Genomic DNA, 14741 nt, shown 5'->3' with positions numbered 1-14741 from the left:
TGATATATTTTAATACTATATTATTTTATGATGATCTATATTTTTTTGGTATAAATATATTATTACACTATTTTATTTTAATATTAAAAATTATTTTTATATTAAACTATTTTTATAAAATTTGGGACAAAATAGTATTTCTACCTCTAATCTGGTGAGATTTGATATCAATATCACATCTCCCATAAGATTTTTAGTTCTTAAGATCACCAAATAACTTCTCTATTCAATGACGCAAGACACATTCTTTAATTGTATTTGTCATGAAATGCTTTCAATTTAAAGACAAAGGGGGAATCAGAAATTTTGTGTCAACATACGCGCATAAAAAATATTGAGTTAATTTTTATACATTAGTAATTGAAAAAAACAAATCTTATACAAGCGTTTGTAAAAGAAGTGTTTTATGAAAAGAAAAATAAATATATCCAATTTTTTTTTTTAATTTTTGAATTATTAATTAGATCTTAATTAAATCAATTCGAACAATGTTTTAAACTACTTTTTTTATTAATATAATCTAATAAATAGAAAGTTCAAAAAAAGACCCGTAAAATATGAGCCTTAAATTTACACCTCATAACATGAACTATTGGATCTCAATTTTTGATTTGCTTATAAATCAATCAACTATTACCCAACCCCCCAACTAAGATCATCTCATTATACAAGCAGTTCCACAATTTTGTCATAATTACGCCAAATTATGACAAAAGATACATAGAGAAAATATATTTCAATGTAAAGAAAATGACAACATTAATTTTTATCCATATAACTACGGAATTATTGATGAAAAGAGGCTAAGTGTTATGTGAATTAAAAACCTTAAGGGAGTTTAATATAATTATATCAAAACTATGTAACCTATTATATTTTTTTCAAATTTCAAGGGATGTCAATGTAATTTACCCTTATGAAATACAGAGTTAATAAAGTGATTTTCATAAATTTAAGGAATCATTCATTATACATACATTCTACAAATAGTCATAATATGTAGAAATAATAGTAAATTTTTAAAAACATACCCAAAACATTTATAATAATAACTATTGTTTTAAATAATAATTAAAAAAAAAAGACTAAATAAATGCTACAGGCTTCAATGGAGCAAGCAGTGGCCCATCTGAAGCTGGGTAGAGAATGTATGAAAATATATTTGGGCCCACTTAAAGCCTTACCAAATGGCTAGCCATTGGGCTTCAAATATTTTTCCCATTTTTTTAGATATTTATACTTGAATTTTGTTTGGACATGTATATAAATCTAAAAAATACACCTATCTATATTATACTATTATTAAAAGGAAACTCTTTATCATTTTATTTTTATTTCTCTTAAATGCCCCAACTGCTATAGTTATAGACTTTAAAATATTTTAAGACTCTGTTTGGATCAAGAATTCAGGTAGTACTTTGAAAGGAGAGAGGCAAAAAATAGGTGAACATTTCACCAATCTTTTCTCTTTTTCCTTTTCAAATCCCTACAAATTCATGATTTAAATACAGCATAAGGGTATAAGAGAACATTTCATTCAAGACAATAGTTACATAATCACCATTTCCTTTTTCCTCTCCTTATTTCTAATTTTCCTCCATCAGTGGTGCTACATGCATCAATTAGTATATCAACTAGTACACCAACATATGTTATGACATTATTATTGACTCATTATACAAATTACAAATACCAAAGACCTCTTAAATTATGTCATATCATCAATTGATATACTAATTGGTATCTTAATTGGTGCATATAGCATTAGCAATCCCCCTATTTTAACTCCCATTAACCTCTTTACCTAAAATAAATTTCTTTTCTTTGTCATCTATGTCTGTTTTAAGATAAACGAATTTTAGGTGCTCAAATTAAGTAATATATTCTCTTAATCCACATATTACATTAACTATTAAAACTTTTACTTTATACAGTTGGAAAGCCAGTGTTGCAAACCCTTCTTTTTGCTAATTTTTGCTAATTTTTGAATTTTTAACTTTTTGACACTAGTGGATGGGGAAAAGGGGGTACTGCTTACTGCTGCCCCCTTTTGGGAGGTCTTTCTGAGTATTTTTTTTGATAATCTGAACTGTTGTAAAATTCGTCAAGAATATTATTCATATAAAAAATCAAATTAATCAGATATTCATAACATTGTGATTAGATCCCAATTGTTTTTAAAAATTTATAAAAGTTATGTTAACCGTTAATTTTTATAGAAACAAATGTACTTTAGTTATAGGGTTACAGATATCCAATCAACTTGATTTTTTGTATTGTTGATCTACTCGATGAACCCTACAATATGAACGGTTCAAATCATCAAAAAATACTTGAAAAAACCTTTCCCAAGAGGCACAACAATAACTACTGTGCCTTAAGGCACAGCAGCACCCCCTCTCCGAGTGGATGTATAAAGCAATCTTTGGTTTACGTGGTTCTCTTTGTTTGATGCCTTTATAAATAAAATTTTATTTACTTATCAAAAACAAAATTGCATTAAAGTTTTTACATCATGCAATGAGCTCAAAGGAGGGGAAGGTTTGACATGGAAAGGTATAAGTTCCACCACTTAATTTCTGTCAAGTATAAGAGATAATATATGTCATCGATTTTTGGTTATTATTTTATATCTTTGTCTACATAAATACTCTACATTGGTTCCATATTTAGAAATAATCGCCAAGAAAAAATAGTGACAACAATAATATCCTAACATGTATTCCGATAATATAAAACGGTGAAAAAATCAATTGATATATAATATAGTCTTCTATGCGAAATTGTAATTAACGGACAAAAATTATTCGGTACCTTATGCGATAATGTCATCCATACCATTAATTGATGTTGTCGAATGCCCTTTACATACTCAGATTCTCTGTCATTCTTTCTTTGCAATGATCTTGTTATGATTTTTACCATAACAAGACACATCAGCACACAAAAAATAAAAAATAAAAAATTTACAATTCACATTTAAATTTAAAACATAATAAAATTCAAATGTACGATTGTTTTATTTTACACTACACTTCAAAACGACCTCATTTTCCTTCATGTGTAAACACATATCGTCGAATTATCACAACAAAATCACTACAGACAAAAATATGGCAGAAAATCCAGATCCTGGTCCCTAATTCGCCCTCTGCAGCATTGTCGCAGCGCGCCACAAATAACTTCTCCTAAATGAAACCCTTAACAAGTGTGAAAACTCGACATTTGGGATCTTATCTTAGAAGCTAGTTTTGCTAAGGAAATGTTAACTTTTACAGCTTGCAAATGCTGTGTTGATTATAAAAGCATTATTAAATTTAAATTTCAACAACGACCCTCCACGTACTAATCTTTTTTATCACTATTTAATTTTCATCTCCAAAGTGTGAACACAACTTTAAATAATCAATCTTTACAAGCCTCCTATCAACAAAAAAGTACTACATTTATTTGTGTGACAATTTTAAATTATTAAGCATAAAGTGTGAACACAACTTTGAATAATCATTTCCATGATATTCCTCGTATTGCTAAGCCATTAATATAAAATTCATGACCGAACAACAACACTAATCTTTCAGAATTTGATTTGGAACTTTTCAGTGTGAACACTACTTTTAGGTATTACCAAATTTGATTATAATATAATTTATTAGACATATATATAATCAGCAGCTTACCTTCTTTACTTGTTAATTAATGCTTTGTTTCCTTGCAGCAAGAGGTGTGAGATTCCAAATCTTTTGTGCTTTTTCCTTCATGATCTGCACAGAAAAAGAAAAAATTCACCATAGACTTTTGTGTTTGGATAATGGACAGAAAAAGGAAATAGAATTATTTACAGATACTTATTTTTTATAAATAATATACAAAAAAAAAAAAAAAAAACTTTTTTTTATTTGTCTTCTCATTTTATTAACCTAACAAAAAAGATGGGGAAAATTTTTTGCTTCAAATTCAAATTTTTTTCCCATCTTTTTACTTTCATATTATTTTTTGTTTCACAAATCAACAATACAAACGTAGCCTTACAAAAACTACTTATGGGGCAAGAGACTCATGCCAATTTTTTTTATGCAAAGATGTATAAATAGAAGTATAGCATGTTTGAAGTCCCAGTATTAACTAGTTGTGCATCACTTAGATGTTCCTTTTGTTTCCCTGCAGTCCTCCCACTGAACATGCATCAAGTATGCACAGCATTGTATATTGAGTTAAGAACTGTTACTATACAGTATACACACCGTAAAAAAGTCTATACAATATGCACATAAAGCTTCAGCTACATGGCTGATAATTTCTACCAATTTAAGTCATAACTAAGTCTAAATTCGTTCGTAACTCAAACACTACAAAGTCTCGTAACCAAAACTAATTTCTTTATAAACAAAATATCATAAAGCCTCACAATAAGTTCATCACAAATTATCATAACAACTCATAATAAGATCACAAAACTTGATAACTAAAATATGAAGTACACACTTTTTAAGAGATGTGAACCAAAGAGTTTTCCTATTGAGTTTGAGGATTACTCAAACTCACTTCCACATGTTGGGGGATGGTTCATTAAATGACTAAAATCTGTTAACTCATCTATAGTAAATATGTGTGTGTGTGTGTGTGTGTGTAAATTTAAGTAACACAACATAGCATATATGCATGTATATCTACTAGAATTTTAAAAGAAGACTAACGCTATACATAAATAGATTACTTATCATATTTTCATACTACTAAACACAGATAAAATGGAGTCCACATTAACGGTAGAAAATGTATTTTACAGGAAACTTTTTCTAGAAAATGTTTTCCTTAGAAAACATTTTTCTACATTTGGTTGCGACTTCACACTCGTGTGCTTGAGATTGTATTAGTGGTGGAGGTGGTGGTTTTGGTGGTGGAGGGTGGAGGTGGCAATGGTAATGTGATGGCATTGGTAAAACTTCACTCCAGGAAACGTTTTCCACCTTTGAAAAATGAAAAACTTTTTTACGCCCAAATAAGCTTGTTTTCCATTGACTTTTGTTTTTCGTCACACCAATAGCCAAAAAATGTGAAAAACATTTTCCAAACAATATTTTCTACCAAAACAAATAGACTAATAAATACACATGTAAACCATTACCTTCATGTCTAGTGGTACGAAAACCTAATAAGTAATCTGTTTATGTATATGTATGTGAGATGGTGGTAGACTCAGATAAACCTGCCTCAGAACTGCATGAAAACTGTGGCCAAGTTAGGTTTATGATACTGAAACAGAACCCAATGCAAAATGACTTTGGTGGATAAATTGGCCTCAAACCTCCACCACCACAAATGAAATAGTATTATAATTTACACTGCCAAGTACATTACATAAACTAATCATATCCAGAAAAAACACTATAATATAAACTGAGCAGATTTACCATTTTCAGCGTTTGCATCACATTTCTTTAACACACAACAGACAAATCTTAGCAAGATGAACCATAACAACTACATCAATATAGTTTTTTTTTTTTTTAACCATACTGATATCCTTGCAACAAACACCATATCCAGAAAATAATGGTGGATGAAGATGAGGTGAGAAAACCAAAAAAAATTCATCCAGTGACATTATTTTCCAAACTAAAATTTCCACAAAGCATATACAAACTTCTCATTCTCAAGGTCACTCTATTTCCAATATTATTCGCATGTTTAAGAGTGAAACCAAGTACTATGTAACAAAAACAAGAATGCTAGCATATATAATCAATCCACCTACTATCCCCACCTGGCTGATCTGGCCATGGCAATAATGAAATTCAGGATTTAATCCCCCCATTTCTTAAACAAAAGTAACGGAGATCGAAAAGTTATTGGACGACAATAAATTGAAGAATATACAAATCTTCGTATAATTAGAAATTATGGTTTTTAATAGGATTTTATTTCTTTATTAGTTAGCTTCCTATTCCTTTTGGTTTCATAGTTAGTGCTTATGCCTATGGCTTTTATGTAATGGTTTAGATACTAGACTGGACTTTTGATATGAATATTGATTTGGGATTGGTTCTCTGGTCTCCCATCTTTTTTTTCTTTTTTTTCTTTTTTTGATTGGCACTGGGATATCCAAATCAAAACCCAACTAATCTCCAAGGGTGCACAAGCCCTTGGCAAGGAGTTTCCTGCAAGTGCACTATGGTTAATTTAAGGGTTTTCTCCTAGTCCGATGGTCCCAAGGAATTGTTAGCACCTAAGAAGTTTCGATCCTGAACCTTGGAGAGAGCACACCCCCAAGATCCAAGGCCTTGCCACCAACACCTTTTGATGCTACATCACAACGTTGTTATGATCTCAGTAACTAGTGGTGAATGTTCGGAAAAAACAAAAAATAAAGAAATAAAAAGAGTAACTAGTGAGTAAAGCTATAGCCTATAAAATACAAAACCATTCTGGAAATGATACGTAAAGGTTTTACATGAATCACTAAAACGGGGTGGCATACATAATCGTGCAATTCAAAACAAGCAATTCACAAATAAAGATCTATCACACATTTTATCCATGCACAAACTCACCATACCTTCTGTGAAAAAACTATGTACCCCAAAAATGTTATAGCGATCCTAGTTTTGACCCGACTCTTGTGGTATCCCGAACTTGGGTTTAATGATTTCATATTGTTGATTACCTCTTTCTCCCCTTGTACCTCCTTGAAATTGGCTTTAAGGTTGTCGTGGTTGTGTTTGGGCAGGTTGGTCGCTTGTTTTTCAAACCTTGTGCTATCCAGAATTTGGTCCTTCGCTCGAGCGGCACTTCCTGCGCTCGAGCGGGCTTTGCAAACACTCAGTACTTTTGCAAATCTGCAAAATTACTGGGAGAGTGATTTCTATGTTCGAGCGGCGTTTCCTACGCTAGAGCGGGTGGGCACTCGAGCGGTCTTTCTTGCGCTCGAGCATTGGTCTGTTGTCTACAAAACTGTTGGATGTGTGTTTTCCACGCTCGAGTGTCACTTCTTGCGCTCGAGCAGTGAATGTCTTGTCGATTGTGTCTTGGCGCTCGAACGGAACAACTTATTGTGTCTGACGCTCAAGCGTCAACTCTTCCGCTCGGGCAGACTGTATGTATATCAGATCGTGAAAATGACTTTTTACATCACTTTTTCAGATATTTTCTCCCTAAAACCTAAAGTTGAGACTCTCTCTCTCCAAAACACTCTTTCTCTCTACATTTTCACATAGTTTTAGTGATTTCTTCACCCTAATCCCTTTGATAAAAAGTTAGACCATCTCAAGATCTCCATTTTGATCCGAATAGAGTTGGATTTCGGCATCTTTGAATTTTCACTCTTGCTTAGCTCGTCTTCTCTCTTTGAGGTAGGGATTTTCTACACTTTCATAGGATTTTTAGCTTAGCTATTTGTCATTGTGTAACAATAGTGGGATTTAAGAGTAGTTTGAACAAATCTAGGGTTTGGGGATGAAATAAAAAGAGAGGTTTTCGGTGAATGTGAAATAAGTGGATATAGAGTTTGAATATGAGGTTATATTGTGTCAAAATTGTTGATTTTGGTACTTAGGGTTGATATTTGGGAAATGGGAAGTTTTGCCCTAATTGGATTAAATTGTTATTTTGTATGAATAATTGAAATTGATAATGGTAATGTAAATTGGATGATTATTGATGTAAATGGTGGAGTTGGACACGTGTTGTCTCTCACCCATAGAAATTTGAATAACGTATCTGTTGAGAAAATTTTATATCTGTTTAGAAATATCTGTATTATAAATTGCATGAAGATTAGGTAAATTGAAACTAATCTATTGTTGGTTGTCATTGAATATGACTATGATTTATATACATTGTATATGTATGATAATTTGGGAGGAGAAAGTAGATGTACTCTATTGTTTGTGAGGAGATAGGAGATGGACTCCATTAAAATTAAGTTGGCCGGAGTGTTCAGGGTGAAAGTTCCGAAATCTTGTGTCCACATGGGTGCCGATCCCGCAGACGAAATTTTCATAAAATGGCAGATTTGAAGTGTTTGTGTAATAGTGCATTAAACTGGAAAGCCACTGAGTTGTAATCTCAGTTGGGTTATTGAAAATGATAAAATTGACTCATGAATTGAGAATACTGAATGAACTTGAAATGAATTGAAATAAAATGAATTGAGATATAAACCTTGGCGTCTTTCGGTTATATAAATGATGGAGATTTTGTCACCGGCATTGTATATACACATTGTACTTATATCTTCGTTAAATCTCATATACTGTGTTAGATTATTTCTACTAGACTTTGGCTCACCCTATTTGGGAAAAACCATTTTCAGGTGCGGGTAACCTGCCTCTACCAGGGCAATAGCTTTGAGGGATTTTGGGAGCAAGAGCTTCCTTTTTTTTTTTTCTTTTTTTTTTTCCTGTTATATTCTTTGTATAGCCAAGGGCTTAAATTGTATTGAGCTCACTTTTGTGTAACCAAGTAATGACTCGGAAAGATATAAGCCTGTAAGGCATATGACTGTTTATTTAGTTTCAATTCCTTCATCACTGCAACGCATGCTGTAGATTCAGGATGAACATTTGTAAATGTATAATGCATGTGTTAACTTTTGTAAACGAACTCAGATGAATGAAAGTACCTTACATCTGTTATCCTTCTGCTTATGAGTTGGATTAATGGTATTATTTCGGGGGCGTGACAAATATACTCCAAAAATGAAGTGTATGATGTAGATTCAAACTTGGTGCAATGTAGACCATGCCTAGAATAAATCAAGTATGCACATTTCAATTTTGGGGTACTTTTTTGTCCCCACATGTAAACTATCATAAAACGCTTGACAAACTTGCAAGTTTGCAACCCCTCTAGTGTTTTACCATTAATTGCTGCATAAAGGGGACAAGGTAGAGAACGATCCACATAGGAACACCCCCACAAAGGCTTCTCTGGACTTTGCACGCTAGCTAAATACTAAACATTTCATAATTGACAGGCATGTAAGCTGCCCTACAGTTACAGTACATGGACATAACTATGAATATACTAATGTTATTATATAATTATTGTCAAAATTAGAATGAAATTTATGCACAAGCTCTCTCAAGATTCCAAAACAAAGAGCCAAAAGTAAAGTAAAAACACACCCAAGTGTCTGTTCTCAACGTGCCAATGACCCATAGGATGGATCTTGTATCAAAGTTTTGATTGTTTATATAATAATAGTAATAAAAGTCACCCATAGTATCTGTTGTTCTAATAGTCCGGGGTTAGCTTACCTCACTTCCTTTCGTGAATGAAAGCTACACTCTCTCTTCCCTCATCTGACATTAGTCTCTAAGTTGCTTGTGTGAGCTTCACCTATATTCACTACGTCAGCTTGTTAGTCCTCAAAACCCATGATATTCCCCCAACATGTGGGTCTTCTATACTGAATCTCGAAATCTTTAGAATGAATTATCAATAATACTATATAGAAAAGTACATCTATGGACCACAATCATTCTAAGTGTGACCCACATCCCACCAACTTTAAATTTACACCATCCACCTCATTTTTGGGATAGATTTCAGGGCACAAATTCATGGTACATAGCATTTGCTGTGAAGTATTGCCAAAGCATCAAAAGATGCACTTGACTGACAACAATATTTTCCATTGTTCCTGTACTAGAGAATTTAATTCTGAAGCTAGTTGTTATATGCAGTATGCACAAAAGTTCAACACCAATTTGTGTTTTATTGATCTTGTTGAGTACTGTTAGAAGTAGTCTTTGTAGTTAAAAGCATTTTGTATGTAGTCAGAATTTTCAAATGAACATAATTAGGCCTTTACATGTTAGTGAAGAATGTGCATTGGTCATCATACCACTACTCTTGAGAATTGAAGAGAGTACACATAGGTGGTAAAAGATGACCTTTCTCATTAAAAAACATGTCATTTCACTGTTTTTCTTTTTTCACCTTGTACATGGATCCACGCAACAAATGTAATGTATATTAGTGATGCACAAAAGTGTGTATGGAATGAACATAAATAACAATAACAACCACAAACAGCTTGATCTAGAGAAACATTCTATGTAATTTATTAAATAATTCACCAACAATAATGATAGGATGACCATATACTCTTACCATGTTGTGTTTACCACCTTATATGTTGATGAATACTATATTGGTTTAATGGGTCATGAGAGGTGGGACTCATTAAAGCAATATATTATTGACACATAGGGTGGTAAACACAACATGATAAGAATACATGGTCATCCTAGCATTATTGATTCACCAATATGCATCAATATGCAAGACTCACTATATTCAAAAAAATAATAGAATCTATTATACCACATGACAAGCCACATGAGAGGTGAAAAGGTTCGGTGAAATACTCCTAAAATGATATATAGCATCCCTCTTCTCATGACTTTATTTGTTTAATAATACTATAATGACCACAATTTTTTACCATATTAGGTTTTACCATCTCATGTGTTACAACTTCATTGCAAACAAACATCTCATCTATTACAGCTGCATTGCAAACATACATGAGTGATGGAAGTATGTTTCCAATGCAGTTGTGAAACGTGAGGTGGAAAACAAAATGTGAAAAGAAATTTGTGGTCAGTCTAGAATTATTGATATTTGTTTTTTGTATTCTTTGTGAGGCGATTACCTGATGTTCATGTACTCGCGAAGGTATGCCTAACTTTCTACATCACATCTCCACATCTGAAAACCATCAAGTGTTTTTTGGGTGCAAACTAAAGAACTGCTCCATGTTTCCCAAAGAACAGGTCTTCTTACTTCTAATCAGCTTTTGGCATTCCTTATAAAGCAAGAAATGCATCCGCTGCCGCCATCCATCAAAAACTGATAACCAGTACACTCTCTCTCTCTATTTCTCTCTCTATACATTATTAAGTTCAACATGGTCCATATTTGTAGCTGATTGTTATACAACATTTCATCTAATTTTCATCAATAATAAGTTTTGGGCACTTTATAAGATGTATGTTTGGATCTGGCAGAGTAAACCAGAGACAAAACCCTAGGATAATTCAATAAGAAGAGATGGGAAGAGGAAAAATTGTCATCAGAAGAATTGATAATTCAACGAGCAGGCAAGTGACTTTCTCAAAGCGCAGAAATGGATTGCTTAAGAAAGCCAAGGAACTATCAATTCTTTGTGATGTCGAAGTTGGAGTGATTGTCATCTCCAGTACTGGGAGGCTCTATGAATTTGCAAGCCCTAGGTCTCTCTCTCTCTCTCTCTAAAATTCTGCATCTTGGAGACTGATATCCCATTATTTATGTTGTTCCTAAATGCTTGTATCTATTTGTTCTATGTTTTTGTTTTGATTGTTTTCTGGTTTAACAGGAAGTTCAATACTTCACAGATTTAGGATTTAAATCTACTGTTTGCCTTACAATGGACTAACATCTACTGTAAGTTGTGAATTGTGATGATCTAGTGAAAGTCTAATCACTACTGTAAACTTTTTGAAAGATCATAGTCAAACATGCACCTGAATGCCAATAGAAATAGAAAACTATCTAGTTTAAGGTTATGCTAAATGAAAATTTTATCAAACAATAAAAGTTGACCATGGAAACATTGCTTAGGGTTTAGCAGATTAGTGATGCATATTTTATGATAAGTTTAAAATTGTATAAAATAGGCTAAGGTCTGTAGAAATTTGATGAGTTATGCTTCTAGGTGATGAGAATTTCCATTGAATAGTGAAAAGGAATGCAATGGCAATGCAATAGATGCTGTAAACAGTTCAGAGTTTTCTTACTATCACTAGTACCCTTATTTGGATGACTAGTGACCCTCTCACATCATGTGTGTGCAAAACAAAGTAGAGGGTGAGGTGGCTTAGGGAGACTGGAAAACTAGACTATTTTGAGATGTAAGTCTTCTAATAGTCTTTTCCCAAATAGTTACTAATGGGTACAGTTTAAACAATATTGAAACTATCTTTTTGGATAATTTTGGTATAAGATTTAACATTACATAGCTTCATTTTTGCGTCCACACCAATAAAGGTATTCACTTAATAATATAGCACATAGATAATATGCTATTTTATGTATTTTACACTCCAATAACAAGCATAGGAGGAAAAGGAAAATTTATTAAACTATTAGAATCAGTTGGCATTAGATCTCTTCTTTCACTATCATTATCCAATAACTTCCTTCACAATAAAAATTCATGCATAAAAAGGAGAAAATATTCAGAAATTATAATGATATTTCACGAAGAAAAAGAAAAAGAACGTCAAGCTCAAGCCTACATTAGGGAAAAAAGAAGCCATCTTGATTTTCTTTTCTTTTTTTTATCAGCAAAAAGGAAACTTTATTGATAACGACAACATACATTCATATGAGATTACATCAATAAAGGAGGGAAGTGCATGAAGCTCAATCATGAGCTAGCACAACTATAAAGGTTGGAGAGGAACCAACACAAGCCAAGGAGAGAAAATAAGAAAAAAGAAAAAATAAAGAGGTGCTGCTGCTGTTGCACCTTCTAACCCAGACACCAAAAACACCCCAGACACTGCTACAATGCACAATACTGCTGCGCCTTCTTGATCTTCTAATTAAGCAATATTGACCTAAATATTGGTGAAACAGGCAGCTCACAGCAGAAAATCACTGTCAAGACATACTATAAAGGAGAATACTAAACTTCATTGGTTAATTCCTTCAAGATGCTCCTAACCCTCAAGTCAATTAGAGATTTCTTCAATGCAATTCAGCCAATAAACCAAGCACTTTTTTCCTTAAAAATTTTAGTATACTTAAATAACAATAAATTCAAACTTATGTTAACCCAATTATTATTAACTGACCTAGGCTTTGACATTCAAATTTTGTTAGTGAATTTCTCCTTGCTGCAAATAGATATAATAGGATAACCTGAACATGCAATCTTCAGATGTCACACACATAAACAAACAAACAAGCAAGTAACATATTATGTAGTGTGGATCTATGTACCAACACACTCATGGACATTAAGCAAGTAAAGAAATATATATAGAGAGAGAGAGACATAATTTAATGTTTATAACTGTTCCCTTCTCATTTATTTTCTTTTTTATTACCCTTTGAACTCTTTTGCACCACCAAGTGTCTCTAGACGAAAGCCTACTTCCTTCAATTCTCCAAAAACTCATTTTGCTACTTTTTTAACTCAACTAGACATCACACACCACATAATGTTAGTTTCCTCATTTGAAATCCATTGTCTTTCCTTGATCATCCTATTTTCAAAGAGTACTAAATTTTCATTTTTCAAGCTCCATACCTAGTTCCCCTTCTATTTTTAATTCATATTATATCTCCTAATACATATATCTAATACCGTTAATTTATATTGCGAAATTAAGTTCTCATTACTATTATTTACAATCTCATACATTTCCTCTACCAACCTTTATAGAAAGAAAATATATATATATATATATATATTTTACTAACATTTTGTTCTACTTTTGAATGTTACTGAATTATCTATCCCTCGTTGTAAAACAAATGCTTGCTATTACACAGTACACAATTATATGCCATTACAAATTATATGATTGCGTATGTATTACCTCCATCATTTCTCATTCTAATCTTTGATCCATTATGGCTGTGGTTGGTTAGAGGATTTGATGAGGGAAATGGAAAGGGAAAGAAAATGGAAAGAAAATGAGAAAGAATTGATAGGATTCGAATTCCAAGCTATGTTTGGTCGAGTTGGGAAATGGAGAAAGAAAGGAGCCAAAAAACACAAAGAGTGCCTTTCTTTTCCATTGTGTTTTCCACTATAACCAAACAAAGAGTGGGATTGCATTTCCTTTTCCCTTTCCATTTCTCACACCAAATCCTCCAACCAAACATAGCCTATATCCATCCCTTTTTTCCCATTACTGTTCCGATATTCCAAATACCCAAGCACATCCTATACTCTTTGACTAACTTCTTTACCTGCACTTGGCTATTAAAGTGTAGGAACTGTTGCCTACTTCTCACTGCATCTTGGCTCTAACATACTGCAACTCTAGCCCTCCCTATTTGCCGAGAGAAAGAGAGAGAGAATGAAAAATGAAAGAAAAAAATTAACTTAAATACATCGATGAGCTCGAGTCAATAGCCATTAAATTCAGATTTACATCCTTTCCTCCCCAGTGACAATCTTGATAGAAGGAACTCTTGCTCAGGCTTATGTTGTTTAAAACATAAAAGCAGGTAATTCTTCAGTAGATTGTACAGTTTACACTATGAAAGTAACCAATATTTTTTGTTGTTTTTCCAGCAGAGAAAAATCAATATTATTTTGAATGACCATCTTACAAGCGCAACACATTTCTTTGCTTTACTTTTTATTTCTTTCAGGGAAAAAAACCAAACTCATTGTTCAATAGTTTTTTCCTTGCATGCACAAATGCCACACAACTATGATCTAGTAATAAGAAATGTAAGCAATTTAAAAACAAAAAATGTTGAGATCTTTCTGTCTATTACTAATGACCTCTTCATATGATATGATGCAATGAAGTTCTTGCATTATAAGTTCATAAGTAAATATTGACAAACTGAGCAGCTAATGTTCTGACTTTACCTTATCAGCATGAGATCAATATTTGAACGATACAACAATGAGCAGGAGAATCATCAGCTTTTGAGTCCTACTTCAGAAGCCAAGGTATTCTTTCATGAGCAACTCACCTATTACCCTGCAAGCTTTCCTG

At 32.6% G+C, this 14741-nt stretch overlaps 1 long non-coding RNA gene across 2 annotated transcripts; it reads right to left on the bottom strand.

Moving 5' to 3' along the window:
• Window positions 1-2733: 2733 nt before the first annotated feature.
• LOC145804826 (uncharacterized) lies at window positions 2734-14741 on the bottom strand. 2 transcript variants are annotated; one of them, XR_014347333.1, is made up of 4 exons: window positions 14612-14741; window positions 5129-5220; window positions 3681-3764; window positions 3052-3188 (listed from the first exon to the last, which is right to left on the bottom strand). It is a non-coding gene; the product is annotated as an uncharacterized LOC145804826 (long non-coding RNA). The 2 variants fall into 2 exon arrangements; XR_014347334.1 differs by lacking the exon at window positions 5129-5220 and having other exon boundaries at window positions 2734-3188.

Source organism: Camellia sinensis, chromosome 12 (assembly GCF_055761805.1).
Source record: "Camellia sinensis isolate YWXY chromosome 12, ASM5576180v1, whole genome shotgun sequence".
NCBI classification, from domain to species: Eukaryota; Viridiplantae; Streptophyta; class Magnoliopsida; order Ericales; family Theaceae; genus Camellia; species Camellia sinensis.
Note: the sequence above shows the minus strand (reverse complement) of the source record. Positions and strands in the feature narration are given on the sequence as shown.